The following is a 22,205-nucleotide window of genomic DNA, read 5'->3' as shown; positions in this document are numbered from 1 at the left end:
AGCCTTTTTGCAATCAAATATTTCCAGGGCAGTAGGATGGGTATAACTCATAATAAAGAAAAAGTTACAATAAATATATATATTTTAAAAACTGCATGTGCACATGAATACACACAAGAGGCCATTTTCTTCACTAGGGAGCTATGCCACTGGCAGGAATGTTGAGGCTTCTTGTTATTTAGGAAGGGAGGGAGATCAAGCCTTGGACTACAGGTAACATTTCAGTAGATGGATATGGGAGGGGAAAGCATGAAATTAATTTCTGGGGACGTGCACAGAGGCAACATATAGTGTCGATGGATATAAATATATCCAAATTCATTTTACCTATCATGCTTTTATCTTACTTAAAAACACTATTAAAGACACTTGATTATTACAGCAGAAAAACTATCTTCAACATGTAATAATAGAATCTCTTAAGGTCAAGAAAATCCATTTAGTAAACGATTGATGAGTGGCTTGAAAACATTAAGATAGCTTCTTATACATGTTCAATATATTCAAAGAGAGGGATGTATTCACTGGGACAACTAATTGTTCTTATTTAAAAAATAATAGTCTTCACTTTCTTAATTGCAAGACCATTTTGATGATCACTTCTATTAAGCAACCACTGAACTCCTGGGCGAGCCTCTCAGGAGTTCTTGACCATGAGGAATTCCTTGAGCAGTGGGAAAAACATGGGCCTAAAGTGGTCAACTGCCTGTGGAAACATTTACGAAAGCATTCAGCATTCCCTAAGGGTCTGAAAGCAAATGGATATTTCACTGCTACAATGAAAAGAAACATTTCAATTTGGATGTGTTTGCTTGTGAAACAAATGTTTACAACAGAAACCTCCATTTGGGTTGTTAGAACACGGTCAAACAAAGTATGTATTTACTGAAGAATCAAGCACGCTCCTCATTGGAAGCATTGCCTCTTTGGGGACAGGCTATATCAGCAGGATAATGTGCTGGATAACAAAAAGGAAACGGAGCTACACAGTTTTAAAGTAATAGGCGATATATTTAACACTCGCTCTCCCAAAATGATTTTCCCATGAAGTGTGTATTGGTTAGGATAAAAATACAGAGAAACCCAGAATATGGGGATTTAAATAAAATAAAAGTTCATTTTCATGAACTTTTCTCTTGTAACTATTTAGGTGTAGGAAGTCCAGACCATGGTGTCAGGCACGAGGTCCCTCAGCTTTGACTTCAGAACCCATAATATTTAATTTCTAGAGTGTGGTCCTTGACGGCTGCTCAGGCAGCTCTGCCTTCAGGCCAGTTGAAAGAGGAGGAGAGTTGAGGGAGGATTTACTTCTTCCCTTTAGAGCAGTGGTTTGCAACTGAAGGTGAATTTGGCCCTCCCGCAGGAACAATGTTAGCTTGTCACAACATGGGGGCGGGGAGGGGGAGGAGGGTGGCACTTGGGGCATCTAGTGGACATCTAAACATCCTACTATGAACAGAACAGCCCTCCTATTCCTGATAAAGATGAATTATCAGGCCTAGTATGTCAGTATTGCTAAATTTAGAAGTCCTGCAACAAACTGAAAGCTTCTTATTGGCACACATTTACAGGATATGGAAGCTATCCAAGGACTACTTCCACCGCACTTCAGCTGTGTTTCCAGAGAATCACCTGGCATGAAAGAGCACCATCGTTGGCAGAGACCACCACGGGTCCCCGGTGTCTGTCCTCTTCTTCTTGTGTGTTAACAGAATTTAAACCTGGCCAGGCTAAAATATTTTAAGATTGCTTCCAATTGTGACAACCAACAATGCATCCAGCCACTGGCAAATACCCCCTTGGGAAATTCTATTAAGAAATATTTCTCAGCTGGATGTCTTTGGACAAGTTAATTGAACCTTTGGAATTTCAGTTTCCTCAAAAGTAATAATATGCACGATACTTGTTTCTCAAAGTTATTGTGGTAGGCAGAATTTTAAGACATCCTTCAAGATTGATGCCCCTGGTGTACACACACCTCATCCCAGATAGTCAATCAAACACTAATCTATCTACGGCTGTAAAGGGATTTTAAAGATGTAATTAAAGACCCAAATCAGTTGACTAAGTAAAGGAAATTGTGCTCCCTGGTCCTAATCTAATCATATGAGCCTGTAAATACAATGAGATTTTTCCTGGCTGGAGAGTCATTTGAAGTATGAGAGGGATTCAATGCAAAGGAGAGTCTCCAATGGTGACTTTGAATATGAAAAGTGCCCATATCCTGAGGAACATGGGCACCTCTTGGAGAGAAGAGGAACTCCAGCTGACAGCCAGTAAGGAAATGGAGAACTTAGTCCTGTAGCAGTGAATTCTGCCAGTCATCTGATCTGGGAAGGGAACCTTGATCTCCAAGTGAGAACACAGCCCATCTGACACATTTATTTTAGACTTGTGTTGGGCAAATGAGTTTGTCAAATTTGTGTTATTTGATTTTGCTCACTTTTATTGTTAAAAATGGTGCTGGGCAGCGCTAGGTATGTGATCTGCTAATTACCTTCCTGCTTGGGAAGGGCCATTGTTATGCTAATGTGGGCTGGAAGAGAAGTTTTGGTGCCCGAAAGTTTTAAAAGAAGAGAAAGAGAAGAAGAAGAAGTAAGCCATATTTGCAGAGAGAGAGAGCAGAGAGAAGGAGATGGGGAACAGAAGTGAGGGCTTTTATGAGCTCCACTGAGACTGGTAGGGCCTTTAATTCTAGGAAAAACCAGAGAAGATTCCTGGTTGTGGAACTGGAGAATGTGTCAATAGCTTTATGACCTCTGAGTGAAAGGGAAGTGCTTTTCCCTATGTGTTTGCTCATCGCCTGATATCAGACTTGAATAAAGGAATGGCCCACCATTTTTTTGGCTCCACTGTTTTTTTACCATCTTCCAGAATTTACTGAGAACCTGCATGAGAATGGCCATGACAGCCACGACTACTGCCCATACCTTGAAAGACTCAAGCAGAGAAGCCAGTCACTCCATGCCTGGACTTCTGACCTACAGAACTCAGAGCAACAGAGTCAGTGTTGTTCTAAGCTCTTAAGGTTGTGGTAATTTGTTATACAGCAATAGAAATCTAATAGAGTTATTACAAAGACTAATTGTGGTAACAGCAGTTATTTTTCAGTGAATGTTACTATGTTTCAGAAAACTAGTTTCGGCCCTGGCCTGTTGGCTCAGTGGTAGAGCGTCGGCCTGGCGTGCAGGGGTCCCAGGTTCGATTCCCGGCCAGGGCACACAGGAGAAGCGCCCATCTGCTTCTCCACCCCTCCCCCTCTCCTTCCTCTCTGTCTCTCTCTTCCCCTCCCGCAGCGAGGCTCCATTGGAGCAAAGATGGCCCGGGTGCTGGGAATGGCTCCTTGGCCTCTGCCCCAGGCGCTGGAGTGGCTCTGGTCGCAACAGAGCGACACCCCGGAGGGGCAGAGCATCGCCCCCGGAGGGGCAGAACATCGTCCCCTGGTGGGCAGAGCGTCGCCCCTGGTGGGCGTGCTGGGTGGATCCCGGTCGGGCGCATGCGGGAGTCTGTCTGACTGTCTCTCCCCGTTTCCAGCTTCAGAAAAATACAAAAAATACAAAAAAAAAAAAAAAAAAAAAGAAAACTAGTTTCACATTTAAATTTTTTTTATTGCCTGACTGGTGGTGGCACAGTGGATAAAGTGTCTACCTGGAATGCTGAGGTACTGGGTTCAAAATTCAAGGTCACTGGCTTGGGCATGGGCTCATCTGGCTTGAGGGTGGGCTCACAAGTTTAAGTGTGGGATCACTGGCTTGAGTGCGGGATCATAGACATGACCCATGGTCACTGGCTCGAGCAAAGAGTCATTGGCTGAGCTGCAGCCCCTCCTCTGCCCCGCCCGGGGTCAAGGCATGTATAAAAAGCAACCAATGAACAACTAAAGTACTGAAACTACAAGTTGATGTTTCTTGTCTCTTTTCCTTCTTGTATGTCTCTCTTGCTAAAAAATATATGTATTTATATTTTTCAATAACTTACAAAGTAGGCATTATTTCCCCACTTTACAGATGCACAACTAAGTCCTAGCAAACTCATAAAATTTGCTTAATATCTCATAGCAAAAACCAGTTAAACTGGAATTCCAATCACACCTCTATGTCTTTTCTTCATTGTCTTACTTTGTTAAATATAAAGGTAGAGAAAAAGGCATCCTAATTTCACGCATTTTGCTATGTATCCACCATGACTGACTCATTGGTTAGTGAACTTTCTGAGAGACAGTAGACATACAATCATCACTGTGCAAGTGCACAATGCTGAGCTTTCATTTTAGATTCCAGATAATGGCTAACCCAAGGCAAGTCTTACTTTCCAGCTTCACGGCAACTTTCCTTCCTTATTTACTTGGCTGACAGCTTTTTCCTTTTATGCTGTATGTAGACAGCAGAGAAGTCTTTTGAAACCCACCTATTCCTTGTCTTTTTTTTTTCAAAGACTCTTTGAAAGTTTCCTGGACTTGCTATATATCAAGGAAAAAAATACTAGAAACCACCTATCTAAATGTTTACCTAAAATAATAGTAAGTTTGATAACTGTCATTTATAAGCATTTAACATGTGCCAGGCGCAGAGCTAAGTGCAGGGTGTTACATAATCCTCACAGAACCCTGTGATGTAACATTATTAACTATCCTAGTTTTATGGAAGAAGAAATGGTCTCAAATATGTTCAGCACCATGCACAAGGAAACTTGTAAGTTGGTAGCAGAGACAAAATCAAATCCACGTTCTGTTACACTCAGTATTCCTCATTCCACAGTATATATTTGTTCTTAATCATGAAATCTCACAAGGGTTCTCCAAATCTGTCCTTGAAATAAATGACTTTCTTAAGGTGTTTCCAGATGAGTCTAGAACCTTAAAACATGGTACCTGCTATTTACCAAATATGGAATTTGTTTTTATATACTATCAACATACTAACCTTCTATTTATGTACTTCATTATTCAACAGGATTCATCTTGAGTACTACTGCTGGTTTACTCTATGCCATGAGTGAGCCTTATGGTTGATATGTGTCTGCTGGTGATGACTTTTGTTGCTTTACCCATGTTCTTTCATCCAAATCCTTAAAGGCTAAGGCACTTCAATACAGCTGGTACAGATTAGGTATATTGTAAGGCAGAACGCTGAAAACAGATTTCCACATGCCATCTGTAAGGGCTAGGCAGATGTGCCCATACACATCTGGAGAGCCGCTGTAAAATAAGAGCCTACCATTTGGTAAAGGTAACAGATGGCCTGGTTAGCAAATGTGAACAGAGTTAAGTGTAAGACTAGGAAGAAGACAACCACCATCACAACAAATACATAGAGCACCTGACACATTAAAACCCATTACAAAATGAGAAAACTGTGGAAAATGGTGACATAGCAGGATAAGACTTTTTAAAAATGTGAAGTAAAGAGATAGCTTAAACAATGCCCTGTTTGTCTCAGTAATTAAAAACTGTCAGAATTGTGCTTAGTTAAATCTGGTTAATTTGCTACACATGGTAGTGGAATTGGTGCTCCACAGTCAACATTTGGTGTGGTATGTCCTGGGGGCACTTTCGTCATTATTATTGAGTAAATGACATTAACAGAAGAGATGGGCAGGCCTGTCTTTACTCATTTCAGGGAATCCCACTGCCTTTTAAGGGATCCTGCCAACCTCAGCTTTTCTTCAATTAAAAAGAAAAGTGCTGAAGGTAGATTTAAGAAGAATTGGGTCAATACGTTGGTACAGATTCCTTTTTTAAAAGTATGGCTATCATGTGGTTAAGTTCCGTTTGGTGCTCTATAATAGATTCTCTCAACACCTTTGATTCTTCCAAGAAGTTTTCAACAAATGATTGATAGTAGGATCTGCCCCTATAAAAGAGACAGATTTCAGAGCTGGGATACAGAGCCATTCAGTGGCAGGATAAATGTATCAATAGAAGGAAAGCAGAAAAGTCCATACCACAGTGGAAACTTGGTTTTGCTCTAAGTCATTGGCATAGAACTCTTCTGCTGTGTCTTGACATTCTATTTAGTCTTAAAGCAAGAACTTCACAGTCATTTCTTTTTTTCAGGTTGAGTTGACATTGAGGAAGCAAGCTGCTCTAGTTGGAGTCAAACCAGACAACCTGCCCATTTTGCTAATTGGATTTTGGGAACTGTGTTGAGACAGTCTGAACTGGAAGTTTATTCATCTCTGCTCAGATGCCAAATCCATTGGCCTAGATGTATACAGAACCTAATAAAATAAATTAGCAAAATGACTATGTCGTGAACATTTCCAAAATGTATATCTTGTGGTTACACAGTTGGGGACTCTTTTATTTCTAACTGATCAATTAAACTTGTCTAGCTACATGAATTGTTCTAATTACTGAGTTTTCCCAGAATTAAATACTCTTAAGTTAAATCAACAAACAGTTAGCAAACGGGAGCTACTTTTTCTGCTTCTCTCCCTAAAAGCCCTCCCTAGAATTAACAGTTAGGTGCTAATTGCAAATGATTAAGTGCTCACCAGTCTTGGAGTCCTTTCTTTAATATTAATGAGATAGATTAGCATGGAACATGTCTTCTATTAATATTATAAATGGAAGCCTGCATGGATCACTGAGTGCTGTTTTGTATTATAAGGAGCATTTAATTTCAAGGAATAAAAACTTACACTCCTAAAATGCATCTCACTTTCAGTGTGGAAAATAAAGTTACTGAGGGAAATGTTTAAATATCATTAATTTAGAGAAACTATGTAGCAGTTTAGCAATAACCACCGTAACAAACTTTTACGTAAGACTTCTTTCAGTAGTCTCTGTGAGTGGGCATAGTGCATTAAACCAGAGTGGAGTTTAAGTTATTCCATAATGTATAGATACATGCAGAAATATCCACCATTCTATAGTACTAAAAGAAATTACTTGGCAGTTTAGAACTGAATTTCCTTGCAAGACCACCACTTTCTTATTTTAAAAAATGCTAATTGAAAAAAATGCTAATTGATTTTCTTTGCCTGTTTACAAACAACAAACTCACTGCTTTTTCTTTCTTTGAAAAACAGACATAAGTAATGATCACTTTTTCCTTCTAATTTTTCCTAAGGTATTTATGAAAGACTAAAGCTTATACTTCATACATTGCTGTTTTAGAATCTGCCATAACAAGTTGAATCAACATTGTGTGTATTTTTTATAGTACTGTACTTGTTGTTAAACCTAATCCGGAGGGACCCGAAACATTGAAGACAGGAACAAGGTCCGTTGTTTACACATCAAAGCCTCATTGTCTAGCGTGCGCTGGCCCTTTGTTCTACTTAATTTTTATAGTTTTGTAAGTGGAAAGTACAGAAGCAAAAATTGCAGTTAGGAGCCCCTTACCACTATTGGTTATAGTCATATGTCCTTTAACATGATAGGACCACGTTCAATTTGCAAGCCATACTTCCTTTTGGGGAAAACAAAATTTACAAGCCAACGCAATGGTAGAAAGATGTCTCTTTACATATTAAAAGGCATTCCTTGGGACTACATCAGACTAAGAAGTTTTTGCTCAGCAAGGGAAACTGATAACAAAATAAACAGAAAGCCAACTAAATGGGAAATGATATTTTCAAACAACAGCTCAGATAAGGGCCTAATATCCAAAATATACAAAGAACTCATAAAACTCAACAACAAACAAACAAACAATCCAATAAAAAAATGGGAAGAGGATATGAATAGACACTTCTCCCAGGAAGAAATACAAATGGCCAACAGATATATGAAAAGATGCTCATCTTCTTTAGCTATTAGAGAAATGCAAATCAAAACGGCAATGAGATACCACCTCACACCTGTTCGATTAGCTGTTATTAGCAAGTCAGGTAATAGCAAATGTTGGAGAGGCTGTGGAGAAAAAGGAACCCTCATACACTGTTGGTGGGAATGTAAAGTAGTACAACCATTATGGAAGAAAGTATGGTGGTTCCTCAAAAAACTGAAAATAGAACTACCTTATGACCCAGCAATCCCTCTACTGGGTATATATCCCCAAAACTCAGAAACATTGATACGTAAAGACACATGCAGCCCCATGTTTATTGCAGCATTGTTCACAGTGGCCAGGACATGGAAACAACCAAAAAGCCCATCAATAGATGACTGGATAAAGAAGATGTGGCACATATACACTATGGAATACTACTCAGCCATAAGAAATGATGACATCGGAACATTTACAGCAAAATGGTGGGATCTTGATAACATGATACGAAGCGAAATAAGTAAATCAGAAAAAAACAGGAGCTGTATTATTCCATACGTAGGTGGGACATAATAGTGAAACTAAGAGACATTGATAAGAGTGTGGTGGTTACGGGGGGGAGGGGGGAATGGGAGAGGGATAAGGGGTGGGAGGGGCACAAAGAAAACAAGATAGAAGGTGACAGAGGACAATCTGACTTTGGGTGGTGGGTATGCAACATAATTGAACGACAAGATAACCTGGACTTGTTATCTTTGAATATATGTATCCTGATTTATTGATGTCACCCCATTAAAAAAATAAAATTATAAAATAAAAAAAAAAAAAAAAAAAAGGCATTCCTATATTATCTAGTGTTCATCTGCTATCTCTCTGTCCAGAGTCACACATGTTAACCACATGCATTTACATAGGAGAGGTAGTTTCAGTGGGGACAAATGCCCGCAAATGGCTCATTGCTATGAGAAAAGGTTTATTTTGGCTTTTCTCTCCCTGCACCTGGCTAGCCATTCATCCTTTTCCCCACAGGTGTGGTGGAATGTCTGAGGATTCATGTCTTCCTCCCCTTTGCATTTACAATGCAATGCCAAGGGCCATCCTGACTGTGCCAATCACACAGTACAGAGACTATTCTCACAATTTCTCTGCACACCTTAACCCAAATCAACAAAATGTTTCTCAAGCCTCCCAAACTATTAATATTAATTCTGTAGATTTTGGTACTTTACAATACCTGTGGGTGAAGTGGCTCAGTGGCTCCTCACTTGTTAAATAGCACTTATCAAAATGAACAATTTTTAACTAATAAGCTTTATGAAATAAAATGGAATGATACCCATCCTACAATGTTGATCTAGCTCGTTATGGTAGATTCTAAAACAGCAATATATGAAGTATAAGCTTTTATAACACCAAAACACAAAACATTTCTTTTATTTTTTTATTTTTTTATTAATTTTACTAGGGTGACATCAATAAATCAGGGTACATATGTTCAAAGAAAACATGTCCAGGTTATCTTGTCTATCAATTATGTTGCGTACCCATCACCCATAGTCAGATTGTCCTCCGTCACTTTCTATCTAGTTTTCTTTGTGCCCCTTCCCCTCCCCCTTCTCCTCTCCACCCCACTCCTGTCAATGTCTCTTAGTTTCATTTTTATGTCCCACCTACGTATGGAATAATGCAGTTCTTGGTTTTTTTCTAATTTACTTATTTCACTCCGTATAATGTTATCAAGATCCCACCATTTTGTAGTAAATGATCTGATGTCATCATTTCTTATGGCCAAGTAGTATTCCATAGTGTATATGTGCCACATCTTCTTTATCCAGTCTTCTATTGAAAGGTTTTTTGGTTGTTTCCATGTCTTGGCCACTGTGAACAATGCTGCAATGAACATGGGGCTGCATGTGTCTTTATGTATCAATGTTTCTGAGTTTTGGGGGTATATACTCAGTAGAGGGATTGCTGGGTCATAAGGTAGGTGAAGGCAAAAATGAATGAATGGGACTACATCAGACTAAGAAGTTTTTGCTCAGCAAGAGAAACTGACAACAAAATAAACAGACAGCTAAATGGGAAATATTTTCTAACAACAGCTCAGATAAGGGCCTAATATCCAAAATATACAAAGAACTCATAAAACTCAACAAACAAATAATCCAATAAAAGAATGGGAAGAGGACATGAACAGACACTTCTCCTGGGAAGAAATACAAATGGCCAACAGATATATGAAAAGATGCTCATCTTCATTAGTTATTAGAGAAATGCAAATCAAAACTGCAATTAGATACCACCTCACACCTGTTAGATTAGCTATTATTAACAAAACAGATAATAGCAAATGTTGGAGAGGCTGTGGAGAAAAAGGAACCCTCATTCACTGTTGGTAGAAATGTAAAGTAGTACAACCATTATGGAAGAAATTATGGTGGTTCCTCAAAAAACTGAAAATAAAACATTTCTTTTATAAAGTGGTAAAATCTGAAAAATTATCATTTCAGCTCTTTTGTAAGTTGCAAGAATTCTCAAATAAAACAAAAAGAAGCTTATGCATTTAAACCAAATCAGAGCCTGTTTTAATGCAATGTGTACCACAGTTTGGTTAAGGACTTGACACTCTGAATCCAACTTTTAGTTTGCCCTTACTTGTTGAACTTAAAACTATGTATGTAACTCATTTACCATTTACCCTATATAAACATGTTTATAACCAAATAATACCATGCAGTGACTACTTATATACTTATAGTAACAGAGCTGATACTTGTGTTTATGATTTTTATGTTAAAAGTGATGATGAGTAATATAGGATTTCTCAAATCATAGAAAAAATAAAAATAGCCAATACCTTACATTTGATCTTACATATATTTGGTTTAATCCAGAATATACATTATGTATCGGCCACATATATTTTTTTATAAATATGTTCAGGTATTGTGATTTTTTAAAATTATCTCAAATTTTATCTATATAATGTCATAATGTAAGGTAGTTGTGATACATTATCTAGCAAAAAAATTATACTTGAAATATCTGGTTTCTAAGATATTGACAAATTCTTATTAAGTTCTTATAAATTCTGAAATATAATATTTGCAAAATAAATTCATGAAAATTGTGATAGGCAGAATTCTAAGGGAGATGCTCCCTGATATACACACTCTCTATAATTTTCTCCCCTTCCATGTGAGCATGACTAGTGAGTATGGTACAATACCACTCTCAGAATTACATAATTTATCATTTGAATTGGAAGTATATCAAGAAGATTTTCTTGGGTAGGTCTGATCTAATCAGATGAGCCTTTTATCAATAGATGAAGTGCTGAGAGAGTCTCTTCTGCCATCTCAAAAGAAAGCTAACAGCCATGTTGTGAAGGGGACCACAAGGCAAGAATTTAAGGGCAGTCTCTAGGAAGTGAGAATGGAAGTGAAACTTGATTTAAAATTTTTAATTTTTATATTTTTAAGACTTTATTTATTCATTTTAGAGGAAGAAGAGAGGGAGAGAAAGGGAAGCAGGAAACATCAACTCCCATATGTGGCTTGACCAGGCAAGCCCAGGGTTTGAACCAGTGACCTCAGTGTTCCAGGTCAACGCTTTATCCATTGCACCACCACAAGTCAGTCCTGAACTCAGTTTTAAGGGCATCAGCAGACAGGTAGCAAAGAAACCCAGAGCCTTAGTCATAAAACCACAGAAAATGAATTTTACCAACAACCTGTGAGTTTGGAAGAGGGTCCCAAGCCTTAGATGACATTATAGCCTGGGTAACACCTTGAATTTAAACTGTGAAACACTCAGCACAAGACCCAGTTACCCTGCCTGGACCTGCTAACTCACAGAAACTATTAAATAATAACTGTGCAGTTTTGTTGTGCCACTGAAGTTATGCTAATTTTTAGCAGGAAAAAAAAAAACCCCGAAAAAATACCAAAATGAATCTGGTTTGCTTTATGCAGCATAAATATAACTGAGAACAGCCACACTTCTCATTTAATGAAATCTGGCTGCACACTTATAATAGCCCAGAAAACATGGTATCATTCATGGCAAATGAAAAAATAATGAAGCCTCAAGTAATATTGCTAATTAAATAGGAACACAAGAGTTTCATAATTTTGGTTCCTTCTGTCCTTCAGATAGATGCTATCATCATTGACAATGACACTGCCAATCATTCTTGGATGACTCTGCAAGAAATTTTCTAAGCATATCTCAGCATTCTCTTCACTGCTCACGGGTTTCAGACTCACAAGAGAAGCTGTATTTTCTCCAGATTGCGGAAATTGCAGTGTTCCATAGAGTATTGGGGAAATGTTGGATTAACTGTCTTCTGTGAATGCTTAGGCTCTTCTGACAATGGATTCTGTTCTCAAAACCCTGGACAAGGAATAATAATTCACAAACTATTTCTTGTGTGTCACCTCCTGAGTGTCAACATCAGAAAACACTGAATGTGTTTCAGACAAAAATTCTGAACATCAGTGATATTTCTCCTTGCTTCCCCTGGTTTAGAGGTGTTCTGCTTGGCAAAATACTCAACCATATGTATATCTGCATTTAAAAAGTTCTTGGGGGTTCAGAGCTGAGAATCATTTCATGTACTGTAAAGTCACTGGGTCCATAGCATGGTGAGCCAGTATTTGGAGGGAATGGCTAAGGAATGTCTGCCACTTTCTTTTCTTTATTTTTCCTTCTTTGTCTCTGAATTCAGAATATCCAAGTTTAGGCCAAAATAAAATGTGTGATGAAGCAAGAATTACTCAATATAAAATCTTTGCTGTGCACACTAATAATGCAACAGCTATTGCAGTGCAACAGTGAAAACTTAGCCACAATACCTACACCCACACTCAATTTCAGAGACACAGAGGCTCCTGTTTAAGAATTCTTACAGTTGATATAATTTCTTCTCTTCTAAACTGTCATATTATCTTGAAGAGTCAAGAGCTACAGCAGAAGCTGTGTGATAAACCATTTCCAATCAATCTCCCTAGTGAAGTACCTTTATGCTATTTCAGACAATACCCAGAAGAATATGCTTTTGTGACATAGGTTAGTTACAAGGCTGGGGCAACATTAAGACCTTAATGAATCTGGATTTTTCTTTCTCTGCTGAGAAGACAATAGTCATAGCCAGAGGTTCTTATCATTATAAAAGTTTATTATATACTTACTTATAACTTCTGTATTTTCTATCATATATTTAAATCTGAAAGGTAAAAATGGTATATTAAGTTGAGTATTGATCTAAAAAGGTCCCTAGAATAAATGGCCAGAATTTAAGGATCAGATCCAAGTCTTCTTGGCAACTTACACTTTCTAAATGCCAGTGGCCTCATTATAATAAATAAATAAATAAGAATAAAAGGATGCTTGCAGTATGGTGTTTATCTCATGAAATGATTGTAAGACTCGAATGATGCATACTGTGCCTGCTGATTTCTGTTTTCTTTCTGATCCAGTCTCTGCTCTTTATTTACTTCTCTGTATTGCAGAAAACTGCAAATTACATGCTCCCTTGCTTTCTGACTTTTGCATAGTTTAAGCCAATAGGAAGCAATTAAAAAAAATAGTATGCAAAAACCTGACTATTTCTCCTCCTCTCTTTCTTCTTTAGGTAGCATGTCTCCCCGGTATCTTCCTAGGTACCAACCTGCACCAGTCAGCCATTTCCTCAATGGTCCCAACTGTGGTAGGACAGTTTCCACAAAGTTTGCATTTCTACCAGAAGGACCCTCTTCTGGGCTCTGGTAATATTGTCTCGTCCTGTTGTCTCTGTTGCCCTTGAAGTAGCAGCATTTAGATTTTGCCCAGCTTTTAGTTGCTTTGCCATCTCTTACATGGCTTTTCCATTGTCCTATCAGCTACACACTCATTTCACTGTATTAAATTATCTTCATTGTGAAAGACTAAGAGAAGTTTCGGTTTCTTGGCTGGACCTGAACTAACGTCTATGGGAAAACACTTTAAAGATGATAAATATTCTGTAATGTAGAGTATTGGTACTGTAGTCACTTGAATGATTAAGTCATGTATTTCAAAGTTGATATATTTAATTAATCTGCCATTTTGGCACTCTCTCATGATTACTTCCTTTTCTGGACATAGATAATCAATAATCGATGCTATAAAATATCTCTGAAATTATATGTATAAAAATAGAGTATTTGGTTTCTGTCTTATACACAGAGATAGGCAAAATATGTTGTGAGTACATGAAATTTGAAACAATTTTTTTTTAGATTTTTTAAAAAATTATTCATTTTAGAGAGAGGAGACACAGCGAGAGAAAACAGGGAGGAGCAGAAAGCATCAACTCCCATATGTGCCTTGACCAGGCAAGCCTGGGGTTTAGAACCAGCGCCCTCAGCATTACAGGTTGATGCTTTGCCCACTGCGCCACCGCAGGTCAGGCTAGTTTGTTCTTGTATCATTAATTATCTATTAATTATTGTATTATTTTTTGTATTATTTATATGAATAACTATGAACCTACTTTTGCTCATCCCTGTATGCTCTTATTAATAGAAAACATACACTTAGAGTTGGAATATTTGAGAATGTATTTGGGTATCTTAATTCAAATTTATTTCAGAGTAAAGCAGTAGGAATAGAGACAATTTCTTTTTAACCACCTATCCTGTTTCATCTCCTGCTTTATGTTAAAGAATGTATCAATTCTCAGGGAGAGATTAGTACAAGCAAGTAAAGTGAAACATTAGGAAGAAATACTAAGGTGGCTTATGTTGCCCAGAAACAAACTTTTATGACTTATTTTTGCATAGATCGACATGTATCCTTCACTTACCTACTATGAAAGTTCAGAAGTTAGTTGCTTGTCGTGGGCGTGAATATTAACATATTTATTTGGATAAAAAAAATGAAGATCTTTTTTGTGTTAGAAATTAAATCTGAATTGGCTGATTGGTTTGAAAATGAATACTGCCTCTAATTCATTCAAATAAGGTTGTGTAATGGGCATTATCTATAAATTGAATGAACTAAATCTGCAACTCCAAGCTTTTGATGAAATTGTATTTAAAACAGTAATGACATAAAAGCATTTTTAAAGTTTCACTAACTTTATATATATCAAATCAAAGAAGTTGCCTCTAAGTGAAAGAGGAACAGGTCTAATTAAGTTTTTTGATAAGTGTTAGTAAACCTTTTCCTGAAACAAAAAAAATAAACAATTCTAATGACTAGAGAATATGAATGTATTAAATCATTTGTTACTTTCAAGAAAATTGAAGAAAGACCTAATTGGGTTACTAGCTGGTAAATCATTAAAAATGATGATTTTTTGATATGTACTTTAGAAAATGTTTTTAAAAATTGAGGAGTGTTGACATGGCAAAACTTCATTCACATGTCCTTATTTATAAGAACAAATTTTTTCAGCAGATACATTTTTAAAGCAAACAAACAAAAAATAGAAATAAAATTGTTACTGATTCCACTAACATTTACCAATAAATGCTATTCTTTTATAACACAAACTATTAAAAATGATTATCTCTTTCATTAAGAAATAATTTCTAATAAAGTTTACTTTTTATACTTAAAAGCTATTAATACATGGCTTTGGTCAACTGTATAATATTAGCTCAAAGGGATTGTGTTATATTAAGTCAAAGTTAGAGTTAAAGAAAATTTAATAAAAATAAAAATTTTAATTTACATTTATAGTTTTGAGACAGGAAAGACAAGCATAAAACATGTTACATTAAAACATAGTCTGTATGGTCATTGAAATAAAAATACGAATCCAAGAAGTAAAAGAAATAATATAAAATTTCTGACTTAGAGGAAAGTTTGTTTTTGTAAATTAAAAAAATTAATGTTTATTTTATTGAACTTAGAGAGAGAGAGAGAGAGAGACAGAGACAAGAACTTTGATCTGTCCTTGTATGTGCCCTGACCAGGGATTGAACCAACAACCTCTATACTTCAGGACAATTGTCTAACCAACTGAGCCATCTGTCCAGTGCTGCTTTTATAGCTTTTAAAATGGATTTGTTTGGTGTCAGAGTGCTATGATATTTCGGTATTTTGGGATACTTTGCACAAAATGGCCTTCTTTATTTAATAAATGTTAATTCTTACAACATACTATGTTGTATTTTGTGCAACCAATTAAACATGATGAATATCTTTTAGCTGGTATATAAGCAAAAATTTTTTGAAGACCTATCCACACTGTGTTTCTTCTCTGAGCTATGATTGTACTCATTCTGTTTATGTGTTTCTGAGCACATCAAAGTATCTCATCCTACATCAACTGATTTTTCCTTCTTCCTCAGTGCTGTCTCCATCTGGATGAGCTATTGTGTTCAAGAGTGTGTTGCCTCATTGCATAATGTGGCTTCAATATACCTTTAATAGGTAAGTTATCTAAAAACAAATAATAAACTCATATATAGAAATATCTCCTGAGTTCTCACTATCTTTCTAGCTTCAGAGTGCCTTATTTTTGGCCATTTCCCCCCTTTTGCTGCTGACTTAAATTTTCATAGCCCTCATATCCCCCTTTAAAATCTCTTAATCTTTCCTCATTCAAAGCATTTGAATTTAGGTTTAGTATTGGATGATTACCGAGTGAGTCATTTGGATTATGAAAAATAACCCTAGATTAATTTCTTTTATTTCTCCATTACATTGTTTCAAGCCTGCTTCAATTCTCCCCCAACCCTCTTTTTTAAAATGAAGGTATTATTCTGGCACACTTCCCAATTGATGGAGATCTCCAGAAAAGAGTGTTAAATTAAAAATATCAGTTACTGGCTTACCTCTTAATGAAGCAGCTGGCTTAAGAAGCTTTAGATTTAAATTATCTGCCCCGGCACTATTATGCTGTCTTAGTGAGGCAGTGCACCGACTTCCCTGGAAGTAATTGGCTAAAACTGAAAGTCTGAGGCACTTCCATTAACAGATTGATTAGAGACATTATTGGTGCTGGAAGGGGCAGTTAGTTATTTTACGCAAATTCAGGTTCAGTGCTTTGAACAGTACTAAGATTGAAATTTATAAGATGAGTATTAAATTAATTTACACTGGAGCTTTTATTAGTGATCACAGAATCAGTGGCCAACCTGATTAGATGGATGGTCTCATTATGATCCTCGGTAGATCAAAGATGGTTCTATTACATGACAGAATTTCCATGGTGCCCATTTATTCTTCTGCTATCAGTAGTACTAGTACCATCATGTCTTTCATTTTTTTTTAGAGTGATTTCTTATTTATATGCAGAAATTGTTGTAGGTCAATATAGTATCATTCTATTGTTCTTATGGCTTAGGGAACAGAAGCAGATCATTCCATCTACTTATGTATCATCACTAGTAGATCCAGAAGTCTGGACATTTCTGGAAAAAAAAAAGTATACTATAAACCAATATACTAACTAACATACATGTTTTAGTTTGACTCTTTTTTTAAATTTTTTTTAATTTATTCATTTTAGATAGGAGAGAGAGTGAGAGAGAGAGAGAGACAGAGAAAGAGAAGGGGGGAGGAGCAGGAAGCATCAACTCCCATATGTGCCAAGTGCAGGGTTTCGAACTGGCGATCTCAGCGTTCCAGGTCGACGCTTTATCCACTGCGCCACCACAGGTCAGGCGAGTTTGACTCTTAAAACATTAAATTTATCAATCTTTAAGTTTCTTTCCCTGAAAAAAAAAAAGTGAAGGTTAGATTAGTTAATCCCCATATTTCCTTCCCATTTTAATAGTTTATATTGTCAAATTCTTATTTAGTGCTAGAAATAATGTGTACCTAGAGCTAGAAAATGAGGACTACAAAATAATCATGTGTATGTTATTTGAAAAGGAATTTATAGTTAATGTTATAATATTTTACTGATATATATTGACAACAATATATTACTTGTGGTCATCATACTATGTAGGTGTAGCGCAGAGTGCATTCCTAGCAGCTGTGGCTGATGCAATGTTGTGAGAATACTCCAGCTCCCAGAACCCTCCTAGGCACACCCAGGAAGGAAGCTCACCTGCTATAAGGAAGTGACTTAGCACCAACCACGCATCTCCCTGATCTTTTTAGCCACTGGCTATGAAGGACACGCTGTAACACCCTATAGGCTGAACCCATGTATATAAGCTAGTTTACTTTCTAAATAAAAGTGGATCTGTGTCACTGAACCTGGTCCCCGGAGTCAAGTCTTTGTGTCTCTGTCGTCCTCACCCCCAGCAGGACTTGTCCACAACTGGTGCCCAACGTGGGGCAGGGACCCAACCGGCATCCAAGGGATGGGTGAGTGACCCTCTGCAATGGGAAACCTTCTTCTCCACCCTTGAGCCCTGCAGGCTTGAGCCCTGCACACCCTATTGCAGAGTAGGTGAGTTAAAGTTTGTGAAAAGGGTCTCTGTACTTCCTGGAAGATTCTCTCTGATCAATCCCTGGATTGAGGACACGCCTCTCTGGGACCCGGATACTTAGGACCGAGCTTTACGGCGCGTCCATTCGGCTGGAGTACATGGGGGACAAACCTTCCCTCTCGGCCTCATTTCTGCCCTGCTGGCAATACATACCTGCTTGACTGGTGCTCCTGCTGGGGACCCTCTGCCGGTCCCTAAGGTCCTACAGGCTACTCCTCTTTCAGAGGAACCCTACCTCCCTATTTGCCCCCCTCCACTGAGGAGAAAAGTAGTTTAGCCTCCAAGTTTGTGGCTGAGTACACAGAAATGAAACCAACCGAATTGCTAACTGCGCCATCAGCTCTGCCTCCAGAAAAAGTGGAAGTCGCTACTTCCACACTCCCTGCCGGGGCTCAGTGCCCCACCCCAGCCTCTCAGATGCCATTTTCTCCAACACGTGTCCCTGCTGCAGACCCATGGGCCAGCCTATATGCCCCCATCTGTCTTTTTTCTTTCTGTCTGTCTATCTTATCTATTGTTCTGTATCTCTCACTCTCTCTCTCCCCCACCCCTCTTTCTGAAATGATGCTGGAAGGACCCAGCCACAGCACAGTGATGAGGATCACACCCTCTTCTAATGCCAGGGAGAGGTTATGCTTGAGTTTTTCAGCCATTGTGGATCCCAGGAACACCCCAACCTGCTTGGCAGGGTTTCTTGAGCACCCACTAAGTGCTTCAGTTTTCACTCGTCCAAAGCCACAGCCCTGGCCTTCTCCACACAGACTACGCCTGAGGGGAAGAGGTCCTCAGCACTCCAGAAGAAAACCTCCCGACTGGTGTGCACACCCCATCACCTGGGGGAATGTGGAGGTTTTGGTGGGGCGGGCCCAGAGAATTGCCCCTGACAGGCCCCCAGGCCCTGGTGCTCTGTTCTTGCTTATGTGTGCTGTAGTAACCGCTGATCCCAGATACAGGCGGCGGCAGCCTGAGGCTTGAGCCTGGCAGTGCAAGCTGGTGTTTTCAGTTCATCTTTGGAGGATGAGGAGAATTGGGCCAGAATTGCGATTCACAGACTCCAGAAGGTAAACGGCGGCAGCTGCGGCGGGAGGATGAACGGAAGCCAGGCTTGCATCGCCGAGTGGCCCCTGGAACAGCAGGGAGTACCTGCTAAGCCGCTGTTGGGTTCGCTGACATTTTGGGATATAGGGGTGAATGCCATCAAGCTCTCTGGAGCAGAAATGGAAGTGCTGACTGCCATTGCCACATGCTCCTCTTTGGGACAGTGTAAGCCTGCCAGGATGGCTGACGCTCCATGTGCGTGGACTGATTTCCTGGACTACGACCCGAGTGAGCACTGGCTCCTTTGTTGGATGGACTTACAAATTTTGGACAATGTGAAATACCCTCATGGGGGTGGGGGGCGGCTTTTCTGGAGGCCCTTCCCCTGCCCCAGGAAGCTTTTTTCATGGCTAGAAAGTAGGCCAAGGACATTTTTTGCTTTTGGCAAAGTGCTCAAAGACTGGTGAAATGTACCTTTGTAATTGTTGAAATTGTATGATTTGTCATGTTATAATTTGTGTATTGTGCCTTGCAACCATATGCAGTACACAGCCCACAGCAAGCCATTTGTTCCGTGTTTGGATGCTGGGACCTTTGTGGGAAGGGGGCGTGCATGAACCTACATCCATTTTTTACAATCAAACTGGAACTGTGTTTAACAACACCTAGAAGGTCTCTGTAACACAATGGGAGGGAAATGACATCCCGACCCCTAGGAGAAATCCCCTGTTTAAGACCCCATTCTTTGTCCTAACTAGTCAAATATTTTTTTTTTTTTTTAGTTTTTTTTTTTTTTTTTTATATAAATAAATTTTTATTTTAATGGGGTGACATCAATAAATCAGGGTACATACATTCAAAGAAAACATTTCCAGGTTATCTTGTCATTTAGTTATGTTGCATACCCATCACCCAAAGAGAGATCGTCCTCTGCCACCCTCCATCTAGTTCTCTCTAACTAGTCAAATATTACAGAAGCTTGCCTCATTGTCTAATCCAGCTAATCTATTAGCATATAGTATAATAGGTATTATAGTTGTTTTAGTTCTACTAGTGTTCCATTGCATAATGCATAGCATTCAGAAGATACAACAGCATGCTGTCATTCATCAAGTCCAATTGGCCTTAATTAAAAGAGAAGGGGTAGATGTGGGTGGAGCACAGAGTGCATTCCTGGCAACTGTGGCTGATGCAATGCTGTGAGAATACTCCAGCTCCCAGAACCCTCCTGGGCATACCCAGGAAGGAAGCTCGCCTGCTATAAGGAAGTGACTTAGCGCCAACCATGCAGCTCCCTGATCTTTTCAGCCATTGGATATGAAAGACCTGCTGTAACATCCTATAGGCTGAACCCATGTATATAAGCTAGTTTACTTCCTGAATAAAGTGGATATGCATCACTGAACTTGGTCCCTGGAGTCAGGTCTTTGTGTCTTCGTTGTCCTCACCCCCAGCAGGACTTGTTCACAATACTAGACAAAGAGATAGCTCTATTTTACAGTCTTCATAAAACTAAACAAAATTTCAAGTCTCAGAAAGTCTAAATGACTCATTTAAAGTTATAGGCTACACATTAAAGTATTTACTAGTCAGTTCACACTGATACTAAGTTTTCCACTACTTTTTTAAAAGCTTGGTTCACTACATTAAAAATGTAATTCTTATTTTTAAAGATCTTAGGATTTGTTTGGAGGAGCAAGACTGACATACACAAAAATGAGAGAATAATGGAGTACTCAAACTAATAAAACACTAAAAATGCCATAGGCTAGTTTTTACACAAGAAAACTACTTTATTTTTCAACTTTTATAAAGTAAATTTGCAGTTATATCATTTCTTGACACACATAAAACAATAAAATAGATATCATTATTGTTATTGTTTTACTATTTTATAAAGAGGAAACTGAAGTACAGAGAGAGACCACAAAAGGGGTTTCTTCTAGGTCACACTAAGTGTGCACTTGGCCAGAGTGAAACAGAGAGTTTTAATACAGGAGAATAAACGAATTGGCCAGGTAGGCCATTACCTTGTGAATGGCATTACCAATGGCAACCTCATGTCCTTAATGATAAATAAGATGCCTCAAATAGATAAATACCACAAAACCACAGAGCTCCTGAGCATGAAATCTTGTCAGAAATACTTTCTTTGTAGTGTTTCTCCTCACTTCTTAGGACTTCCAATTAGTTTATCTGAAAGTCTAGAGCAGGTGTAAATTGGAAGCCATAATCTATTAGGTTACAACATGAGGTCCCTTAAAATTATAATAGAAAAAGATCATGTGGTCCTATAAATTTCATCCTTAATGTTGTTAAAGTGAAATTTTAGTGTATCAAAGATATATGTAATTATTAAAGCTAAATTTGTAAAAAGGAAACCTATATCCTAATTATAGAGCCAAGGGTCTTTAGAACTAAAAGAGACTTTAGAGATAAATCACCTAATCTGATCTTTTTATTTTTATAGAAATAGATTGAGGCCCTGGCTGGTTAGCTCAGTGGTAGAGCATCAGCCTGGTGTACAGGAGTCCTGGGTTTGATTCCCAGCCAGGGCACACAGGAGAGGCACCCATCTGCTTCTCCGCCCCTCCCTCTCTCCTTCCTCTCTGTCTCTCTCTTCCCCTCCCGCAGCCAAGGCTCCATTGGAGCAAAGTTGGCCCTGGTACTGAGGATGGCTCTATGGCCTCTGCTTCAGGTGCTAGAATGGCTCTGGTTGCAACAGAGCAACGGCCCAGATGGGCAGAGCATCGCCCCCTGGTGGGCATGCCGGGTGGATCCCAGTCGGGCACATGAAAGAGTCTGTCTGACTGCCTCCCCGTTTCCAACTTCAGAAAAATACAGCCCCCCCCAAAAGGAAATAGATTGAATCCCAGAGAGTCTGTGTTAAGTCCAGGTTCACACAGATGGTTCACAGCAAATTTAAGACACCAACAATGATCTTTAAAATTCAAAAGCTTTAAACTCAGTTCAGCAAAACTATTAGTTTCTACAGGTGACAAAGTTCTGTGCTCTGTGCTGTGGTGATGGAATG

At 38.6% G+C, this 22,205-nt stretch overlaps 1 protein-coding gene across 1 annotated transcript in view; it reads right to left on the bottom strand.

The window, feature by feature from the left end:
• ERICH6 (glutamate rich 6) overlaps positions 1–22,205 on the bottom strand; it is a 90,133-nt gene that overhangs the window by 10,774 nt on the left and 57,154 nt on the right.

This window comes from Saccopteryx bilineata, chromosome 3 (genome assembly GCF_036850765.1).
Source record: "Saccopteryx bilineata isolate mSacBil1 chromosome 3, mSacBil1_pri_phased_curated, whole genome shotgun sequence".
Taxonomy (NCBI): Eukaryota; Metazoa; Chordata; class Mammalia; order Chiroptera; family Emballonuridae; genus Saccopteryx; species Saccopteryx bilineata.
The sequence above is the reverse complement of the archived record's forward strand: the minus strand, read 5'-3'. Positions and strand labels throughout refer to the sequence as shown.